Consider the following 17,536-nt stretch of genomic DNA (forward strand, 5'->3'; position numbering starts at 1 on the left):
CCGGTTTGGCTCAGCGGTTAGAGCGTCAACCTGCAGTCCAGAGAGACCCAGGCTCGGTTCCCACTAAGGGCACGTACCTCAGTTTGTCCCAGGCCCTGGTCGGGTCGTGTGGGTGGCAGCCACTCAATGTGTCCCTTTCACATCGATGTTTCTCTCTCTCTCTCTCCCTCCCACTCTATCTAAGCAAAGAATGGAAAAATGTTTTTGGGTGAAGATAAAAAACAAACAAACAAAAATACAAATAATCTATTTGACCTAACTGAAATTTATAAAACACTGTATTTATGTCCAACAATAGCAGAATATATGTCATTTTCAAGTGCATGAGAAACATACCAAAATAGATAACCATAAAGGTAGTTGCAACAAATTTTAAAGAATGAAAACCACACAGAGTATGTTTTATGACCCGAGTAAGATTGAACTAAAAATCAATAAAAGAAATATAACTATATTATTACCCAAATATTTATAAATAAAGCAACGCTCTTAAAAATAATCCGTGGGCCCTGGCCAGGTGGCTCAGTTGGTTGCAACATCACCCCATACATTAAAAGGTTGAAGGTTCAATTCCTAGTCAGGGTATATACTTAGGTTGTGGGTTCCATCCTAAGTTGAGTCAAGTATGAGAGGCAACTGATCCATGTTTCTCTCTCACATCAATGTTTCTCCCTCTCTCTCTTTCTCTCTTCCCCCTTCCTCTCTCTAAAATCAATAAAAACATATCCTCAGGTGAGGATTAAAAAATAATAATAATAATAATAATCCATGGATAAAGAAAAAAATCACAATGGAATGTGAGAAAATGTTCTAAAATAAGTATAAAATTCAATATATCAAAAGTAGCAGCGGGGATGGGGTGGAGTGGAGCGGGGTGGGGTGGATGGGAGAGTGTCAGTGGGGAAAAAAGGAGGGACATCTGTAATACGTTCAACAATAAAGATAAATGTTTTCTAAAGTAGCATGTAAAAATGAAGAACAATAAAATTCAGAAAGGTGTTTCACCACGTGTAAAAATAAAAACTACTAGTGGCAAAAGGCAGTTCTTATAGAAAATTTTATATACTGAAATCATATATTTCAAAAGAACTGAAGTTTAAAGTCCAGAGTTTAAGCTTGTATCACTAGAAGTAAAGAGGAAAAGCCAGCAATTAAGCTCTGCCCCTCCCCCCACACACACACATAGAGAAAATATAGTAAAGGGGAAGGGGTGGGGAGGGGGGGAAGGGGGGGAGGGATGGGGAGGAGGGTGTCAATGGGGGAAAAAGGAGAAACATATGCATCAAAAACAAATTAATAAAAATAATTTAAAAATATATATAAGGCCCTGGCTGGTTTGGCTCAGCAGTTGGAGCATCAGCCTGCAGACCAGAGAGTCGTGGGTTCAGTTCCCATTAGGGTCATGTACCAAAAAAAAGATAAGTGCAAAATTAATGAAATAGAAAGCAGAAAAATAGAGAATTTTTAAGTCTTTTTAAAAAGATTAATAAAACTGATAAATGCTCAAGACTGATCAAGAAAAGGAGAAGATAAAATTAGTGATATCAGGAATGAAACAATGAATTCTATACAAATCTTACAAACATCAAAAAATAAAATATTATGAACAATTTTATGCCAATAAAATGGACTATTTAATGAAATGGACATATTTCTTGAAAAACACAACTAAGTAAAATTGACATGAGAAGAATAAAAAATATAATAATTTAATATCTGTTAAAGACACTAAATCCATTATTAAAAACTTTCAGACAAAGAAAACTCCCAGCTTAGATGGTGTCACCGCTGTTGAATTCTATCAAACAAGCAATATCAACTTTACACAACCTCTTTCAGATACTATGGATGAAACTCCTTCATTTTTGAGGCCAGAAAATAAATAATTAACAGTAATTTAAAAAACCCTAAACAAACTACTAGCAAATCAAATGCAGAAACCTCAAAAGTTGATAATAAAGTATTACTAAATGGGGTCATTCCAGACATTTGAGATTGATTTAACATTTGAAAGTCTATCAATTTGATTAATTTCATTAATAAAATAAACTTGAAAAATCATATGATCATCTCAGGAAATGAAAAAAGACAGTTAAAAAAATTCAGCATCTATGTAAAATGCAAACTTCCACAAACTGAAAAGAGAAGAAAAGTGTATTAACTTAATAAAGTGGTCAAAGATTATACACATTCTCCCTATAGTCAGGAACCAGGTAATCATCATTTCTACTCAACCTTCATCACTATTGTTCTGACACAGTGCAATAAAGCAAGAAAAAGAAATAAAAGGAATAAAAATTGGAAAGAGCAATGGGTTGAATAATGGCCACTCAAAAATGTAAAGTCCTGATCCCTGGAACTTGAAAATGTTTTCTTTTTTAAAAAAATATTTTTCCTTTATTGATTTTAGAGAGAGGAAGGGAGAGAGAGAGAAATATCTTTCTCGACTGGCCACCTCCTACATGCCCCCGACTGGGGATCGGGTCCACAACCTGGGCATGTGCCCTGACTGGGAATCGAACCAGCGACCTCTTGGTGCATGGGTCAACGCTCAACTGCTGAGCCACACCAGCCGGGTGAAAATATTTTCTTATTTGGAAAGGAGATCTTTTCAGATATAAGTAAATTAACGATCTTAAAATAAGATTACCCTAGATTAGCTGGGTAGACCCTAAATACCATCATAAGTGTCTTATAAGAGAGAAAGAAAAGAGAGAGCCAGACGTACAGAGGAGAAGGGGATGTGAAGACAAAGGCAGAGATGGAGGGATATGGCCACAAGCCAAGGAATGCCAACAGCCCCTAGAATCTGAAAGAGGCAAGGAACCGATTCTTCCTGAGAGCTTCCAGAGAATGTGAGGCCCCGACAGCAACTTAATTTCAGACTTTTAGACCCAAGAACTATGAAAGACCACGTTTCTGCGTTTTAAGTCACACAGTTTGTAGAAATGTGGTACAGCAGCCACAGGAAATTAATAGAGAAAGTAAGAAATGAAACTGTTTTTACTTGCAAATGACTTTATTTTGTATGTAAAAATGCAAAAGAATCTACAAAACCCTCTATGAATGAATAAGTGAACTTGACAAGATTTCTGGATGCAAAGTTAATATATAGAAATCAATTGGATTTTCATGCATTTTATATCCTAGCAAAAAGTTATTAGAAAAAATAATTTTAAAATAATACTGTTTATAATAGCATCAAAAATGTTAAAGTTCTAGCCCTGGCCGGTATGGTTCAGAGGTTAGAATGTTGGCCCGTGGACCAATGAGTCGTGGGTTCGATTCTGGTCAAGGGCATGTACCTTAGTTGTGGTTTGTCCCCGGCCCTGGTTGGGGTTGTGCAGGAGGCAGCCATTCAATGTGTCCCTTTCACGTTGATGTTTCTCTCTTTCTCTCCATCCCATGCTATCTGAACAAAAAATGGAAAATGTCCTCAGGTGAGGATAAAAAACAAATGTTAAAGTTCTAGAAATAAATCTAACAAAATATGTACCAGATCTCTACACTGAAAACTAAAAATTATGGTTAAGAGAAATTAAAGAAAACTGGAAATACATACCATGTTTAAAACTAGAAGGCTCATAATTTTAAGATTATTTCTTCAGTTTGTTCTATAGAGTTAATGAAGTCCTGACCAAACTTCCAACAGTTATACTTTTCATTAAAAGTGACAAGCTGATTATAAAATTCACACTGAAATGCAAAGAAGCCAGAATAGTTAAAACAATAGAGAAAAGGAAGATTAAAGTTGGAAGATTTAAATTGGCAGACTTCAAGACTTACTAGAAAGCTGTCATAGATAAAGCAATATGATATTGGTTTAAAATGCAAAAATAGAAAAGTGGAACAGAATAAGAAAGATTAGAAATAGATCCATACTCATGAGTTCATTTGATATACAACAAAGGCACCACTTCAATTCAGTGAGATGAGAAAAGGATATTCAAAAAAGTAAAATTAAGATGGATCATAGACTCAAATGTGAAAGCTGAATGAATAAAACTTCTGGAAAAAAATATAGGAGCATATTTTCATGATCTTGAGGGTAAGCAAAAATTTTGTAACGCCCCCAAAAACCCTAACTATCAAAGAAAACTTTTGATATACTGAACTTCAATAAGATAAATTATAACCATATATTAAAGACATTGTTAAGAAAATAAATAAGCCAGCCACTGGCTGAGAAATGTGTATGTGTGTATAAATGAGGATGGATGGATGGATAGATAGATAGATAGATAGATAGATAGATAGATAGATAGATATAGATATATCTTCATGTTATCACATATTATAGATAGATGATAGATAGATAGATAGATAGATAGATAGATAGATAGATATAGATAGATCTTCATGTTATCACATATTATCTATATCCTTATATGTAATCTCATATTATTTATCTATGTGTACACACACACACACACACACACACACACACACAAGAACTTGTATCCAGAACTTCTACAAGTTATAAAAAAAAAGACAACCAAAGTTTTTAAAATAAAATAAAGACTTAGGCACTTCATAAAAGAGGACATCCAAATGTCAATAGGTATATACAATATTGCTCAAAATCAGTCCTTATTGGGAAGACACAAATGAAAACCACAATAATATGTTTACCGCCTCTCCCATCAGAATGGCTAAAATAAAAAAGACAGAAAGTATCCACTTTGGGGAAAATATTAAACAACGGGCACCCTCTTATATATTGCTGTTATTAAGGAAAATTGGTTCAGCCATTTGGAGAAATTGGAATTATTTTTGCACTATCTACTAAAGCTAACCATCCAGCTCAGTGGTCACATTACTAGACGTATACCTGAAAAAGAATGAATATGTCCATCAAAATGATGTTCACGAAAGCTTAGTTGATAAGAGCGAACTAATTGAAACAACCCAAGTGTCCATGAACAGGAGAATGCATAAATGTGATACTTCTGTCTTGAATTGGACAGAAAGGACCAGATATGTATGGTCCAGCATCCACCAGTTGCTGGAGTGGACCTTCGAAGGGCTGTGACCATGGCAAGGTGGCTCAGTTCAGCCAAGGACAATTCCCTGAGAGACTCGGCGACTGTCAGCTGCCAATGTCCCGGCCCCTGGGAGAACAAGAGCTTCTGGGCAGAGGCCTGCAGCTGGACTGTCCCCACCAGGTCAGAGTCGATGCAAGCGAGGTTCTCTGTCTCCAGGATATTCCCAGAAATCCCTGGCCGTCTGTTAAGTTGTTTGCAATTGTGGAGCAAAACACAACTAAAAAATAAGTTTATTCCATATATTTCACATTAGAAATATACAAATTAATTGGCCCTTTAACAAAAATCTTTTGTATTTTTAATGATGATTATATTCTTAAATGCTCTGTCTATGCTAAAAGAGCTGATAAATCCAAATCTCTTCATTAACATCCCAAGGTCCAGGGCATCTTGGCTAATGTGTTGTTACATCACTGGCAGATGATGTTTTGTTGTTTAATGCATATTATTTCTTTTTATTATGTTGATGCATTACATCCCCAAACTGACAAAAAGGATTACTGGCTCCCCGAAACGATGCATTGATGCACAAAAGTAGTGATGTAAATAGAAGAGAAATACAACTCAGGATGACACAACAAACGTGAACAGAGATAACAATCCCAGTGCATTAAACAAAAGAGGATTTTGCAGCAACTGTCAGTCAGGGACACACGTGACCAGAAAGTATAATGATGGATACACAAAAACAGGGTTTCATTGAATATCTGCTTCTAGTGTTCCTACTGTGTGTTGTCTGTTATGAATCTCTGTCAAATGTTGGGAGAACGCTCCTGAAGAATTTTTCATCATTTGCAAAGACAATGCCCTAACTTGTAAACGAATTAAGTTGTCCTGGACCAACTGCAAAATAATGCTTTTAGTACAACATTGATGAGTTTAGTCACTAAAAGTAAAGAACTGAAACAACAGAGTCATCATTCAAAGTTGCATTCCTTGTAGCAAAAATGGGGCAAGCTACACAATTGCCGAAAGTCTTAAAAAACAGAAGGGAGGTTTGTGAAATAATTCTCAGGGGGATGCAGAATGCGCCATTGGCACAAATCCGTTCTGAAATGGAACTTCAGCAAAGTAGTGGCCTTTGATGTAGAGGAACGGTCATTATACGTGTGTGCAAGAAAATAGTGTGTTTGGTGAATGATACCACTAATGCAAAAACATGCGTCAGCACTTGGCTAATGTATAATACATATAAAAGGGAGAGTTTTATCTGTTTAGTACTGAAATAATGCCATTAAAAATAGCAATAATTATTTATTGGCCTCATTTTCAGATTGGAAAATGTGAGCTAGGATCTTACTAATGGAGCACCCAGCTTCCTGAATAGAGGTTGTCTCTAAATCCCAATCTGTATACTACATTATTAACAACCACTGGTGGTCAATAACACGCTTCTTGTCATTGATTCTGTGTTGAGGAAAATAGTAAAAGCTGTTAGAACGGTTGTTCTTTCTTAGCATACATCTTTAATATGCTGGGCAGAGAGATGGGCAGCAAGGATAAGATCTTCCTAACTGCTAAGGAAAAAATGAGGATGTGAGTATCTAGAATGAAGAAAGAAATAAGACATTTCTCTATGACATGGAAATGGTAGTAAAAACCATTCCTGTGATCTCAGGTGGCTTAATTGAAGAGATTGACTCAGAAATGTATGTGGGGTCATAAATAACCTGCACATATCACACCAGGACTCAAGCATCATGATTTTAATCAGGATTTATAAGTCCAACTAATGAATTAAAAAACTCAATTGCTAAGAATTAATTCTGGCCCAATATTTCACATTTTCTTTTACTTATTGGAAGAAGTAATTAATCACGGGCCATGATAAAATGTAAAACCACATTAAAATATTTGAACAAAGTATTATTTTTAATTCCAGAGCAGTCTGCAACCAGTTCGTTCCTAATCTATTTTCTGCTACCTCTCAAATTATATTTTTTAATCTCCCACTGTCCTTGTGACCAGGTCTCAGCACTGACAGAGACACGAAAAGGACACTTGACATGATCCCGTAAGACAGAACAGAAGCCCACCCTGTGTGGTCTCTCAGAAGAGGAACGGAAGTCCCATTAATTTTACCCACTGAATCTGTCCACTTACCACCAGCACCAGCACCAGCACCAGCACCAGCACCAGCACCAGCACTCTGTTCCACATGGCTTTCATCTCTTGCTTGGACTTCTGCAATAGTCTCTGGACTATTCCCCCCATATCTTCTCTTGTTCCTCAAATCTGTTTGCTACCCTGCAGCCAATGAGATCTTTCCAAAACCAAATCTAATCACATTCTTGGTATTCAATATGCCACAATATGCAGTCACCCATAAACCTGCCACTGTCTTGCAACTGCTCCTAGGATAGACATCAAAAACCTTCACAAGACACAATGCTGGGTTCATGTATTTCCTCTCCCTATTTGCACCAGCCACACTAACCTTTTATTTTTTTCCCAACAAGCCTTGCTCCTTCATACAAGGAGCCTTTTGCTACAACAGTCAGTCTACCTAAAAGGCTCCCACACTCTCTACCCCTTCATGTGGGTTAATTCTCATCTTTCAACCATCACTTCCTACAGGAAGCCTTCTCTGATCAGATCAGTTCCTCCAGTATCAGTTTTCATAGCCCACGCACCTCTTTTAGCATGCATCACTGTTGAGATTTTTTATTAAAGAATTATATAATCCTTTGATGAACGTTTTCCTCCCCCACACTCCCCGGGCAGGCTAAGCTCTGTGAGAACAAAATCTATGTCTTTTAGTTTGTTCCCTTCAGTCCCAGATGATGCAGAAGCTCAATAAATATTTGTTGACTAAATCAATAGAAGCAATTGGAGCAATTGAAGTGGAACTGGGGTCTGGAGGCAGGTAGAACGCAGTCAAGTCTGTTCAGGCAACAGTGTACTGGGAGGCTCGGCTAGACGTAGAAGGAACGGGAGGAGACGAGTTAGGATGTTATTGCAATCCTACAAGTGAGAGATTGTGACAGCTTGTTTTAGGGAGGGTGGCAACAGGAGAAGAGTATGGATTTAATAGAAATTTGGGAATTTTAAAAGGCAGTACTTGGTAATGGTTTGGCGATGAGAGAGTTAGAGAGAGGGAGATAGCAAGGATGAGTCCTGGTACTCGGAGCAATTTGATGGGTGAGATGCCCACCATTAAGACAGAAAGTCTTGGAAGAAGTTCAATGGGGAGATATTTGTTTTGTATGGTGGGGGGATGGGGAGAGGACCTAGAGGAGGCTGCTAAGGTTTGTTTGTGAACTTACTGGAGTACTTTGAGAGCCAGGTTTAATATTGTGTGAGCAATAGTTTTTGAGCCCCAGCATAATAGGACTAAAAATTCTTTGTGATGTAACAATTAAAAAAATTTTTTCCCCTTTATTGATTTTAGAAAGAGTAAGGGAGAAGAGGAGAGAGATAGAAACATCGATGAGAGATAACATTGATTGGCCGCCTCCTGCATGCCCCCCCTGGGGATCGGGCCCACAACCTGGGCACGTGCCCTGACCGGGAATCAAACCTGCAACCTCTTAGAGCATGGGTCGACGCTCAGCCACTGAGCCACACTGGCTGGACACTATCTATTATTTTTAAACTCCTTATGACTTGCAAAACTTCCAAGAGTCTTAGAAAATAATGCAAAGAAGCCTCCCGCTCAGGGTGCCAGCATGTATTGCCTTAACTCCTTCTGTATAGACATTGATCATTAGAAACATACTAATAATATACCAACTTATTTGAACTGCTTGCTGTCAAGGGCAGACTTCCCAACTCATTTCCCGATTTAAGACCAGGGATACTCAATAATTAAGAGGTTTCTGATCTTCCTTTTTCCTTGACGTTTGGGAAATGATGATAATGATGATGATGACGATGATGATGATGATGATGATGATGATGATGATAGCATCTACTTCTGAATAAAATAAGCTGAAATGACTTATTCTGCAGCATAAGCCCACTGTGACCCAATTTTACTGAGAAGCCAGGAGAGCATCTCACTTGATTTTCTCACTGGCTCTTTCAACCATGCATTTTAGAAACCAAAAGCCTGGTATGTGATGTTTTGTTGATACAAGGAAGAATTTACAAGACAAGTGCAAATACCCCTTCAAGAATTTAGAAATAAATCTGCCACGTAGAGTAAAACTAATTTTTAAAAAATCACCCCTGATGAATGAGATTATGTGTAGGTAAATATAATCTCAGAGATGAGCTGTCAGTGTTCGATTTACAAGGCCTGAGAACACTGAAAATTCTGATCTCAGTGAAGTGAGACGACGCAGAGCTGAAACGTGGGCTTGTGTTCGTTTTAGAGGTCGGCTGTAATACAGTATCGCAGAACTGGATGGCTGACATAACAAAAATGTAGTCTCACAGTTCTGGACGTGGAAGTCTGAAATCAGATCAGCGTCGGCAGGACTGATTCCTTCTGGGACTGAGGAAGGGGCCCGTTCCATGCCTCTTGCCCAGCTTCTGGTGGTTTGCTGGTAATCTTTGACATCCCCTGGCTTGTGGATGCATCACCTTGATCTCTGCCTTCGTATTCATATAACATTCTCTGTGTGTGCATGTCTGTCTCTGTATCCAAATTTCTCCCCTTTCAATAAGGACACGATCATACTGCATTAAGAGGACCATCTTAACTGGATCATCTGCAGTCGCAGGCTCCAGGGTAGGACTTTTGTGTGTCCCATGTTGATGAGTCAGCTCCGACTCCTGGCAACGCTATGAATAAGTGATGTCCACAGTGTCCTGTCCTCAACAGCCCTGCTCAGCTCCCATAGGCTCAGCTTACGGCTTCTATGGAGTCAGTCCAGCTCACAGCTGCCTTCCTCTTTGATGCTGCCTTCTATGCTCCCAGCATTATTGTCTTTTCCAAAGAACCCCACCTTTCCATGATGCGCCCGAAGCAGGGCAGCCTCAGCTTTGTCATTTTTGCCTCTGGCAGTGTGCTTGGCTTAATTTGCTCTGAAACCCAATTGTTCATCTTTCTTTTTTTTTTTTTAAATTTTTTTTTTTTTATCCTCACCCGAGGACATTTTTCCATTTTTTTTTGTTCAGGTAGAATGGGAGGGAGAGAGAGGAACAGAGAGAGAGAGAGAAACATCGATGTGAAAGGGACACATCGAGTAGCTGCCACCCGCACGACTGACCAGAGCCGGGGACAAACTGCAACCGAGGTACGTGCCCTTAGCGGGAACCGAACCCGGGTCTCTCAGGACCGCAGGCCGACGCTTTAACCGCTGAGCCAAACCGGCCAGGGCCAATTGTTCAATTGTTCATCTTTCTTGTGGGCCAGAGCATCCATGAGCTCTCCTACACTGTATTTCAAATGAATCCATTTTTTTTCCCTATCAGCCTTCTTCACTGACCATCATTTGCATCTGTATATAGTAACTGGGGATATGAGGGTAAGAATTATCTTAGCCTTGATCTCTAATAACACATCTTTGCTGTTGATTTTTTCTAATTCTTTTATTCCTACCTTCTGAGTCTCAGGACTTTTGAGTCTCTGGACTTGGTGGGGGATATAATTCACCCTATAACAGGGAGTAAAGTTTCATAAGCCAAAGTGTAGTTGGTTGTATCCTAGAGACCTCAGTGAGCATAGCAGGGTTCAGTTTAAATAAAGCATGGAAGAAAGACCAGCCAAACAGCAAACATTCTATCATGAAGGATTCCCTACGTTGTAAAAAGTAGAACCATTTTTTCCTAATGAAATAGTAAAACCCCAATGAATAAAGAAAATATAAGTAGAGCTATTTTAGCGGCACCTTGGATCGAAGGCCAAAAGTGCCCCTAATCCATCAAGAGAATCTATCCTGTCCCTAAAAGATGGTTCATGCACATGGAACCTACAGAAGTCAGGAGTGGCTATACACATATGACACCAAATAAAATTTAAGTCAACAGCCATCTCTAGAAACAAAGAACGTCATTATATAATGATAAAAAGAGTCCATCGAAAATAAAGATAATAAAATTATAAATATATGCACATCCAACATCAAAGTACCTAAATATATAAAGCAAGTACTGACAGATATAAAGGGAGAAATTAACAGTTATACAATAATAGGAGGCATCAATACCCCATTTTTAATAATGGAAAGAACACCTAGACAGAAAATTAATAAAATAAAAATTTAAAAAACAGCTACCTTGAGCAACACTATAGACTAAATGAACCTGACATTTGAGAACTTTCTACACAACAGCAGAATACACATTTCTCTCAAGGACTTAGGAGCCCTGGCCAGTTTGGCTCAGTGGTTAGAGCATCGGCCTCAGAGATATCTGGGTTTGGTTTCTACTAAGGGCATGTACCTTGGTTGTAGTTTGTCTCCAGCCCTGGTTGGTCATGCAGGTGGCAGCTGCTTGATGTGTCCCTTTCACACCGATGTTTCTCTCTCTCTCTCTCTCCCTCCCATTCTATCTGAACAAAAAAATGGAAAAATGTACTTGGGTGAGGATTAAAAAAAAAAAAAGAACATAGGAAACATTCTCTAGGCTAGATCACATGATCACATGTTTGGTCAAAAAAAAAAAAAAAGACTTAAAAATTTTAAGAAAACTGAAATTACCTTTTTAGACCACAATGGAATAAAACTAGAAATCAACAGTGAGAAAATAAGAAAATGTACAAATACATTGAAACTAAACAACATACTCTTGAATAACCATTGGGTCAAACAGAAAATCAAAAGATAATTTAAAAGATATCTTAAGCCTGGCCAGTGTGGCTCAGTGGTTGAGCATTCTGAGAGGTTGCCAGTTCAATTCCTGGTCAGGGCACATGCCCAGGTTGTGGGCCAAATCCCCACTAGGGGGCATGCAGGAGGCAGCCAATCAATGTTCTCTCTCATTGATGTTTCTATCTCTCCCTCTCCCTTTCTCTTTCTCTAAAAATCAATAAAGTGAAAATAAATAAATAAATATTTAAAAGTAAGCTCTTAGAAACCTATGGGTTTAAAAAAAAAACAACAAAAAATGTATCTTAAGACAAATAAAAAGGAAAAATATAACATACCAAAACTTACGGTATGCAGCTCACAGCAATAAATGCATACATTAAAAAAGAAGAGCTCAAATAAAGAACCTAACTTTATACTTCAAGGAATTAGAAGGGAAAAAAAAGAAACTAGCCCAAATTTAGCAGAAGAAAGGAAGTAATACAGATTAAAGCAGAAATAAATGAAATAGGAGCTTGACTTTTAACTATGTAAAGAGACAATTGGATTACTACTTTCAATTTCAAACTAATCATTCTTTATTCTTTAAATTAAATATATTAGGGTGACATTGGTTAACAAGATTAAATGTTTCAAGTGTATAATTCTATAATACATTTAAATTTTTTATATTAAAGAATAGTTGGCCTACAATAGTATATTAGTTTCATATTATATTAGATTCGACATTTGTATACCTTACCAGGTGATCACCACACTAAGTCTAGTAATCATCGCTCATCTTGTCAAGTTGTTACATTATTGACTATATCCCCTGTACTGTACACTCCATCTCCATGGCCTATTTATTTTATAACTGGAAGTTTGTACAATTGATCTTTTTTTAAAAATAGAATTAACAAACTGATTCTTCCAAAACTGTATGCCCCATGTAACCCCATGTCCTTTCTACACAAAATAGGAGAGAAAAGATGTTACAAATGAAAAGACTTTACTAAGACAGTGACGGTAAACACCAACCTCTCTTCATGGATGAGAGTTGTCCCACGATTACTGTTGCTGTTCTTTGGTACTTGGAAAGAAACATTTTAATAGCTTTCTTCATGCTGGCTACGTTTTCTTCCTTCATCTAAATGGCCTTACTGTTTATTGAAAGTATTTATTATTACCTTGGCATGGTGCAAAAGAATCTCATTACCTTCTGCAATGAAAATTTTAGGGACAAATGATTTTCCCCTATAGTTTAAGACAGGAAAAAAGAAAAACAAATGGTTGGTTTCTGCTCTAATGTATGCTTGGTGGGCTGTCAATCAAAACGGGACTTCAGGTACTGACTACAGTAAGGACAGCATGCCAACAGTACTTCAGGTGAGCTGTCTTGTCATAAATTCATTATTCAGAGTTGCAAACACCCTGTCCCAGTGGCTGGTTACATCGCTTACCCCTCCATGCTGGTGGCCCCTTGCTGCCACATCTAAGGAACAGGATATGACTCTATAGACTTGGTACCAGTTTAAAGAGCTGAGATTAAAAACCAACCTTGAGCAGGTCTTCTGTGAATCTACATGAGAAAAACCCTTTCTAACCTTCAGGATGGAGAAGCATAGGTAGAGCAGATGTGTGGAATCAAGCAATTGTCATGAAATTTATCTTTTGTTGTCCTTTTACATATCAGTAAAAATGGTGGGAGAGTAAAGGAAAAATGTATTTAGGCCACCAAGGCTTTTGAGCACATGGTGATCTGTGCACTTTACACATATCCTCCTGATTTTTTCAGCTCAGCATTTTTCTAAGAGCAGAAAGATTCCATATGCCACAGTTCTATGCTCAAAATGAAGTAGATTCTTTAACTCAATGTTTTAAGTTTAATAACAAACTTAATAGGTTCCTTTATTTCATAAAGTAACTAACGTTTAACCTAGTTGAATTGAAAGAAAAATTGAAGCTCAAGTTTTGTTAGTATTCAATGAAAATCTTCCAAAGAAAAATGATGTTGACCCAAGATCTTTTGATAATGCAGCAATGAGGCAGTCATGACTTTTCCCCATACAAGTTAGGGGAGCAGGTTGGAGAGGGATTTCTGAAGTGAACCCAGTGTTCAAAATCTCAGTATCAGCCTGGGAGAGAGACCTGGCCCCAGTCACCTTCATACATGTTCAAGCATAAGGCTATGTTGTCTATGCAGAACCAACACACCAATTAATTCAGACAAAGCAACAAAAATAAAAGTCAACTGGATTTTTTCATTCCTTGCAGACAAAATAATTAACTCAATGGATTTTTCCTACTAGCTGGTGGCATGTAGTGTCCTATGCTTGGATCCTCAGATTTTCAGATGATCATGATGTCACCTCGGGGACCTTCTTTTACACCCTTCAGGACCTTCCCCAGTGATAAAGGCTTTTCTGATATTCAGCACCTGACAGTTTTCCAAATTCAGGACACAATACACCCTGCTTTGAGTCCCACTGCGCATCCAAATGGCCCCTTCAGTGCACGTGTGTCTCTTCTACTAAACATTCAATTAATCTGGATGCTGAGAGTAATTTGGCTGATTCTGGATTAAACAGAGAATTTCTTTTGTGTCAAACTGTGTTGTTTTTAAAAAATTAGAAAACTGTGTTAATTCACATTCTTTCTTAAATAATAATACTGATAAACACTGTGATATATATATATATATTTATACCATATATTTATATATATATTTATACCATATATTTATATATATATGGTATCCTTGAAAGAGAAAGTTTCAATTTAAGCTTCAATAGGGTAACTCCTTTTCTGAAGTCCTATTTTTTAAGTACGGACGCTGTCCAGTGCTGAAAATTTGAAAACTGTCACTCAAGACCTGATTCAGTTTTAAATATATACGCTGGCCACCAATTTATACAATGACCTGCCTGAAACAATGTCTATAAAGAAAAATCAAATCAGATTTTTAGTTTTTTTTGTTTTTTGTTTTTTTGCCTCTGTATCCTGTCCCTAAACCTAGGCTTGGATTTATCAGACCATGTGTAAATGAGTGAGTGGAGTTTACTGAAGGTCATGTGGAGAAAGATTATTCTAACTGAATAAATAACTGGAGGAGGACAATTAGTCTACAAGGCAGGAGAGTTAATTTCTTGTCCCAGCTACTTATTAGGTTTGGGAATCGGGACAAGTTATTTAATCTTGATCTCTAAGTTTCCTGGTTTACAAAAAGAAAGGGGTTTAGGCTTATCTTTATGATTTTGTCTTGCTCTACTTTTGACAAACACATGAACTTCTTAAGAAGCATTCAGTCGAATGTGAAAATATCGATTGCTGATTAAGATAAATTTCCAGGAATGATTTCAATCTTTTTAAACCAGCATTTTGTCTGACACAGAGAACACATTATGATTTTTATTCCTCTCTTAAAGTCTTACATCAACTAGTGGCAACTTGCCAACTAACCTTTAGGGAGCAATTCCACAAATTTTAGTGTGAGATGTAATTTTTCTATAAAGTAAAAGTTGGATCATTTCATCCTTCATGTACAAAACATCCCATAAATTTGAAAAGAAGAATAATTGCATTTCAAAGGAGCCTATTTGGCACATTCCACTCAGTGCTGAACTAAGAATCTGAAATCTTTTTATTCCTGTCTGCCATCAGTATTTGGAAAAATCGATAGACAAATGGATGTTCCATTTTTAAGCTAATGATGATCAAAGGTCACTAGAAATTATTCTGTATAAAAGATATGAAGTTATCATTTTTTCAGTACAATCCAGGAGTTCAGAAAATCATAAATCAAAAGAAAATAAGAAATAGCATTATTATGCACTTGGTGACTTCAATTTATATTCAGCTTTCTTTCTTAAAATACTCCACATCCTCTCATTTTGTTTTGCAATTTCCTTAGTATCTTTTCAAATGAGGATGCTCAAATCTCCTTTTCCACTAATACATATTTCTTTATGTCGATATCTGTCTGTTTCTTTCTTCACCCTCAACACGATCTTTTGTATAAAAGTAGGTCACTGAAAATTGTTAACATCAAGCCATTCAAGAGCTATTAAATCGCCTTCCTGGGCCTGTGAAGAAAGATCTGGCAACACCAGGAAACAATTTCAGGTAGTCTACACTCGTATTTCTAGTACAGTTCCCTATGGAAATGCCTTTGTTAGAAGAAAATGGGTAATTTTAAGTATTGTGCTTGTTTCCAATGACTTAAAATTCTCAAACTTTAGGCTTGGAAAGTTAAACAAAAACAAAACTTTATTATATGACACATTACCTGATTGATGATTTTGCAAATTACCCTTTAAAAGCCTAGCCAGCGAATTGAGTGTCATCCCACAGACTGAGAGGTCTCGATTTAATTCCCCATCAGGGCACATGTCCAGGTTGCAGGCTTGATCCCCAGTAGGGGGCGTGCAGGAGGCAGCTGATGGATGTTTCTCTCATATCGATGTTTCTATCTCTCTCTCCCTTCGTCTCTCTCTCTAAAAAAAAACCAATACAAATGTATTAAAAAATTAAACCAATCAACAAATAAAAACCCCTCAGTCAAGAGCTACATGAGGAAACAAAGTGAACACTGAGCTCGGGGTCAGAAAATCCAGGTTTGATACCTGAGCTGCCACCAGCAAGCTGTGGTTGATCACACACTCTATTGGCTGCACTTTGCTCTCTTCAAAATGTGGATGTAATCTAGAAGATCTGTCAGGTCCCATGTGATTCTATGACCTTTCTACAATGCTCACCAGTTCATTCATTTCATACACATATACTGAATTCTGAGTTTGTGCCAAGCTCTGTCCCAGGGACTCAAGAAATAACAGATGACCAGGTAGAGCCTGACCACTCAAGAACCCAGTGAGATAGACCAGCCAGGACACGATGAGGTGTGGCTGCATCTGCCTAGTATCCCTCTCCTCACCTTCCTGCTATATAGACATGCACTCTACCTACTCACCCAAGCAGTCTCCCCACCACAAAGATAGCTATTAACCCAATTCAGTGAATCAACATCCACTACATGCTCAACCACGTGACTAAAATGTATCTTTTTGAATGGCTGAATTTTTCATTAGAACCTGGGTGCTAGAAATATGAATGGGAAGCTGAAAATCCTCATTCAGGACTATAAAAAAGAAAGTAATTTTAAAATTACATCCAGCTATATGTTAAAAAGGAAATACATTTCAGTTGTGACCAACTCTGGAAGAATGTAACCATCTTCCACTAAAATATTCCCTCCATTCGTTTATTTTTTTCCCCTTTACTCTTTGCTCATTAGTTTCTCATTTTGTCTGAAAATCAACTACCAGCTATTCGTTGCTTTGGTTTAAAGTATTAGCCCCTCTTAAAAGGTAAATCTTCACGGTATAGATTATATGCGCTGTCTTTTTTGATCATTAACTGTTTGGTGCAGTGTGAATTCACTTATTTTTTTCTGTAAAGGGCAGCTACGTAGTCCAAACCCATCTGGTAACGGTGGGCCATGGGTGCTGACTTGGCAGAGGTTCTGGGAGGAGCTTGGACTCAGGACTGGGCTAGGCTCAGGGCTGTGGAGATTGTGGCCAAGAGAGACCAGAGATGGTATCTAGGGGCAATGTCACAGCCAAGACGCAAGAACAAGCCTCAATGACACATTACCTCGGAGGACTGGGCAGGCAGGGAGACGGGAATCAGGGTGCCAGGAAAGGGGCCAGTAACAGGAAACCCTAATACAGAGTAAGCAAGTTCAGAGTGGCGGTTGAGTGTGGGATTCAAGAAATTTCCTAAGACACCGGAATGTAAAGTCACAGGACACTTTTATAG

Source organism: Molossus molossus, unplaced genomic scaffold, assembly GCF_014108415.1.
Source record: "Molossus molossus isolate mMolMol1 unplaced genomic scaffold, mMolMol1.p scaffold_m16_p_23, whole genome shotgun sequence".
Taxonomy (NCBI): Eukaryota; Metazoa; Chordata; class Mammalia; order Chiroptera; family Molossidae; genus Molossus; species Molossus molossus.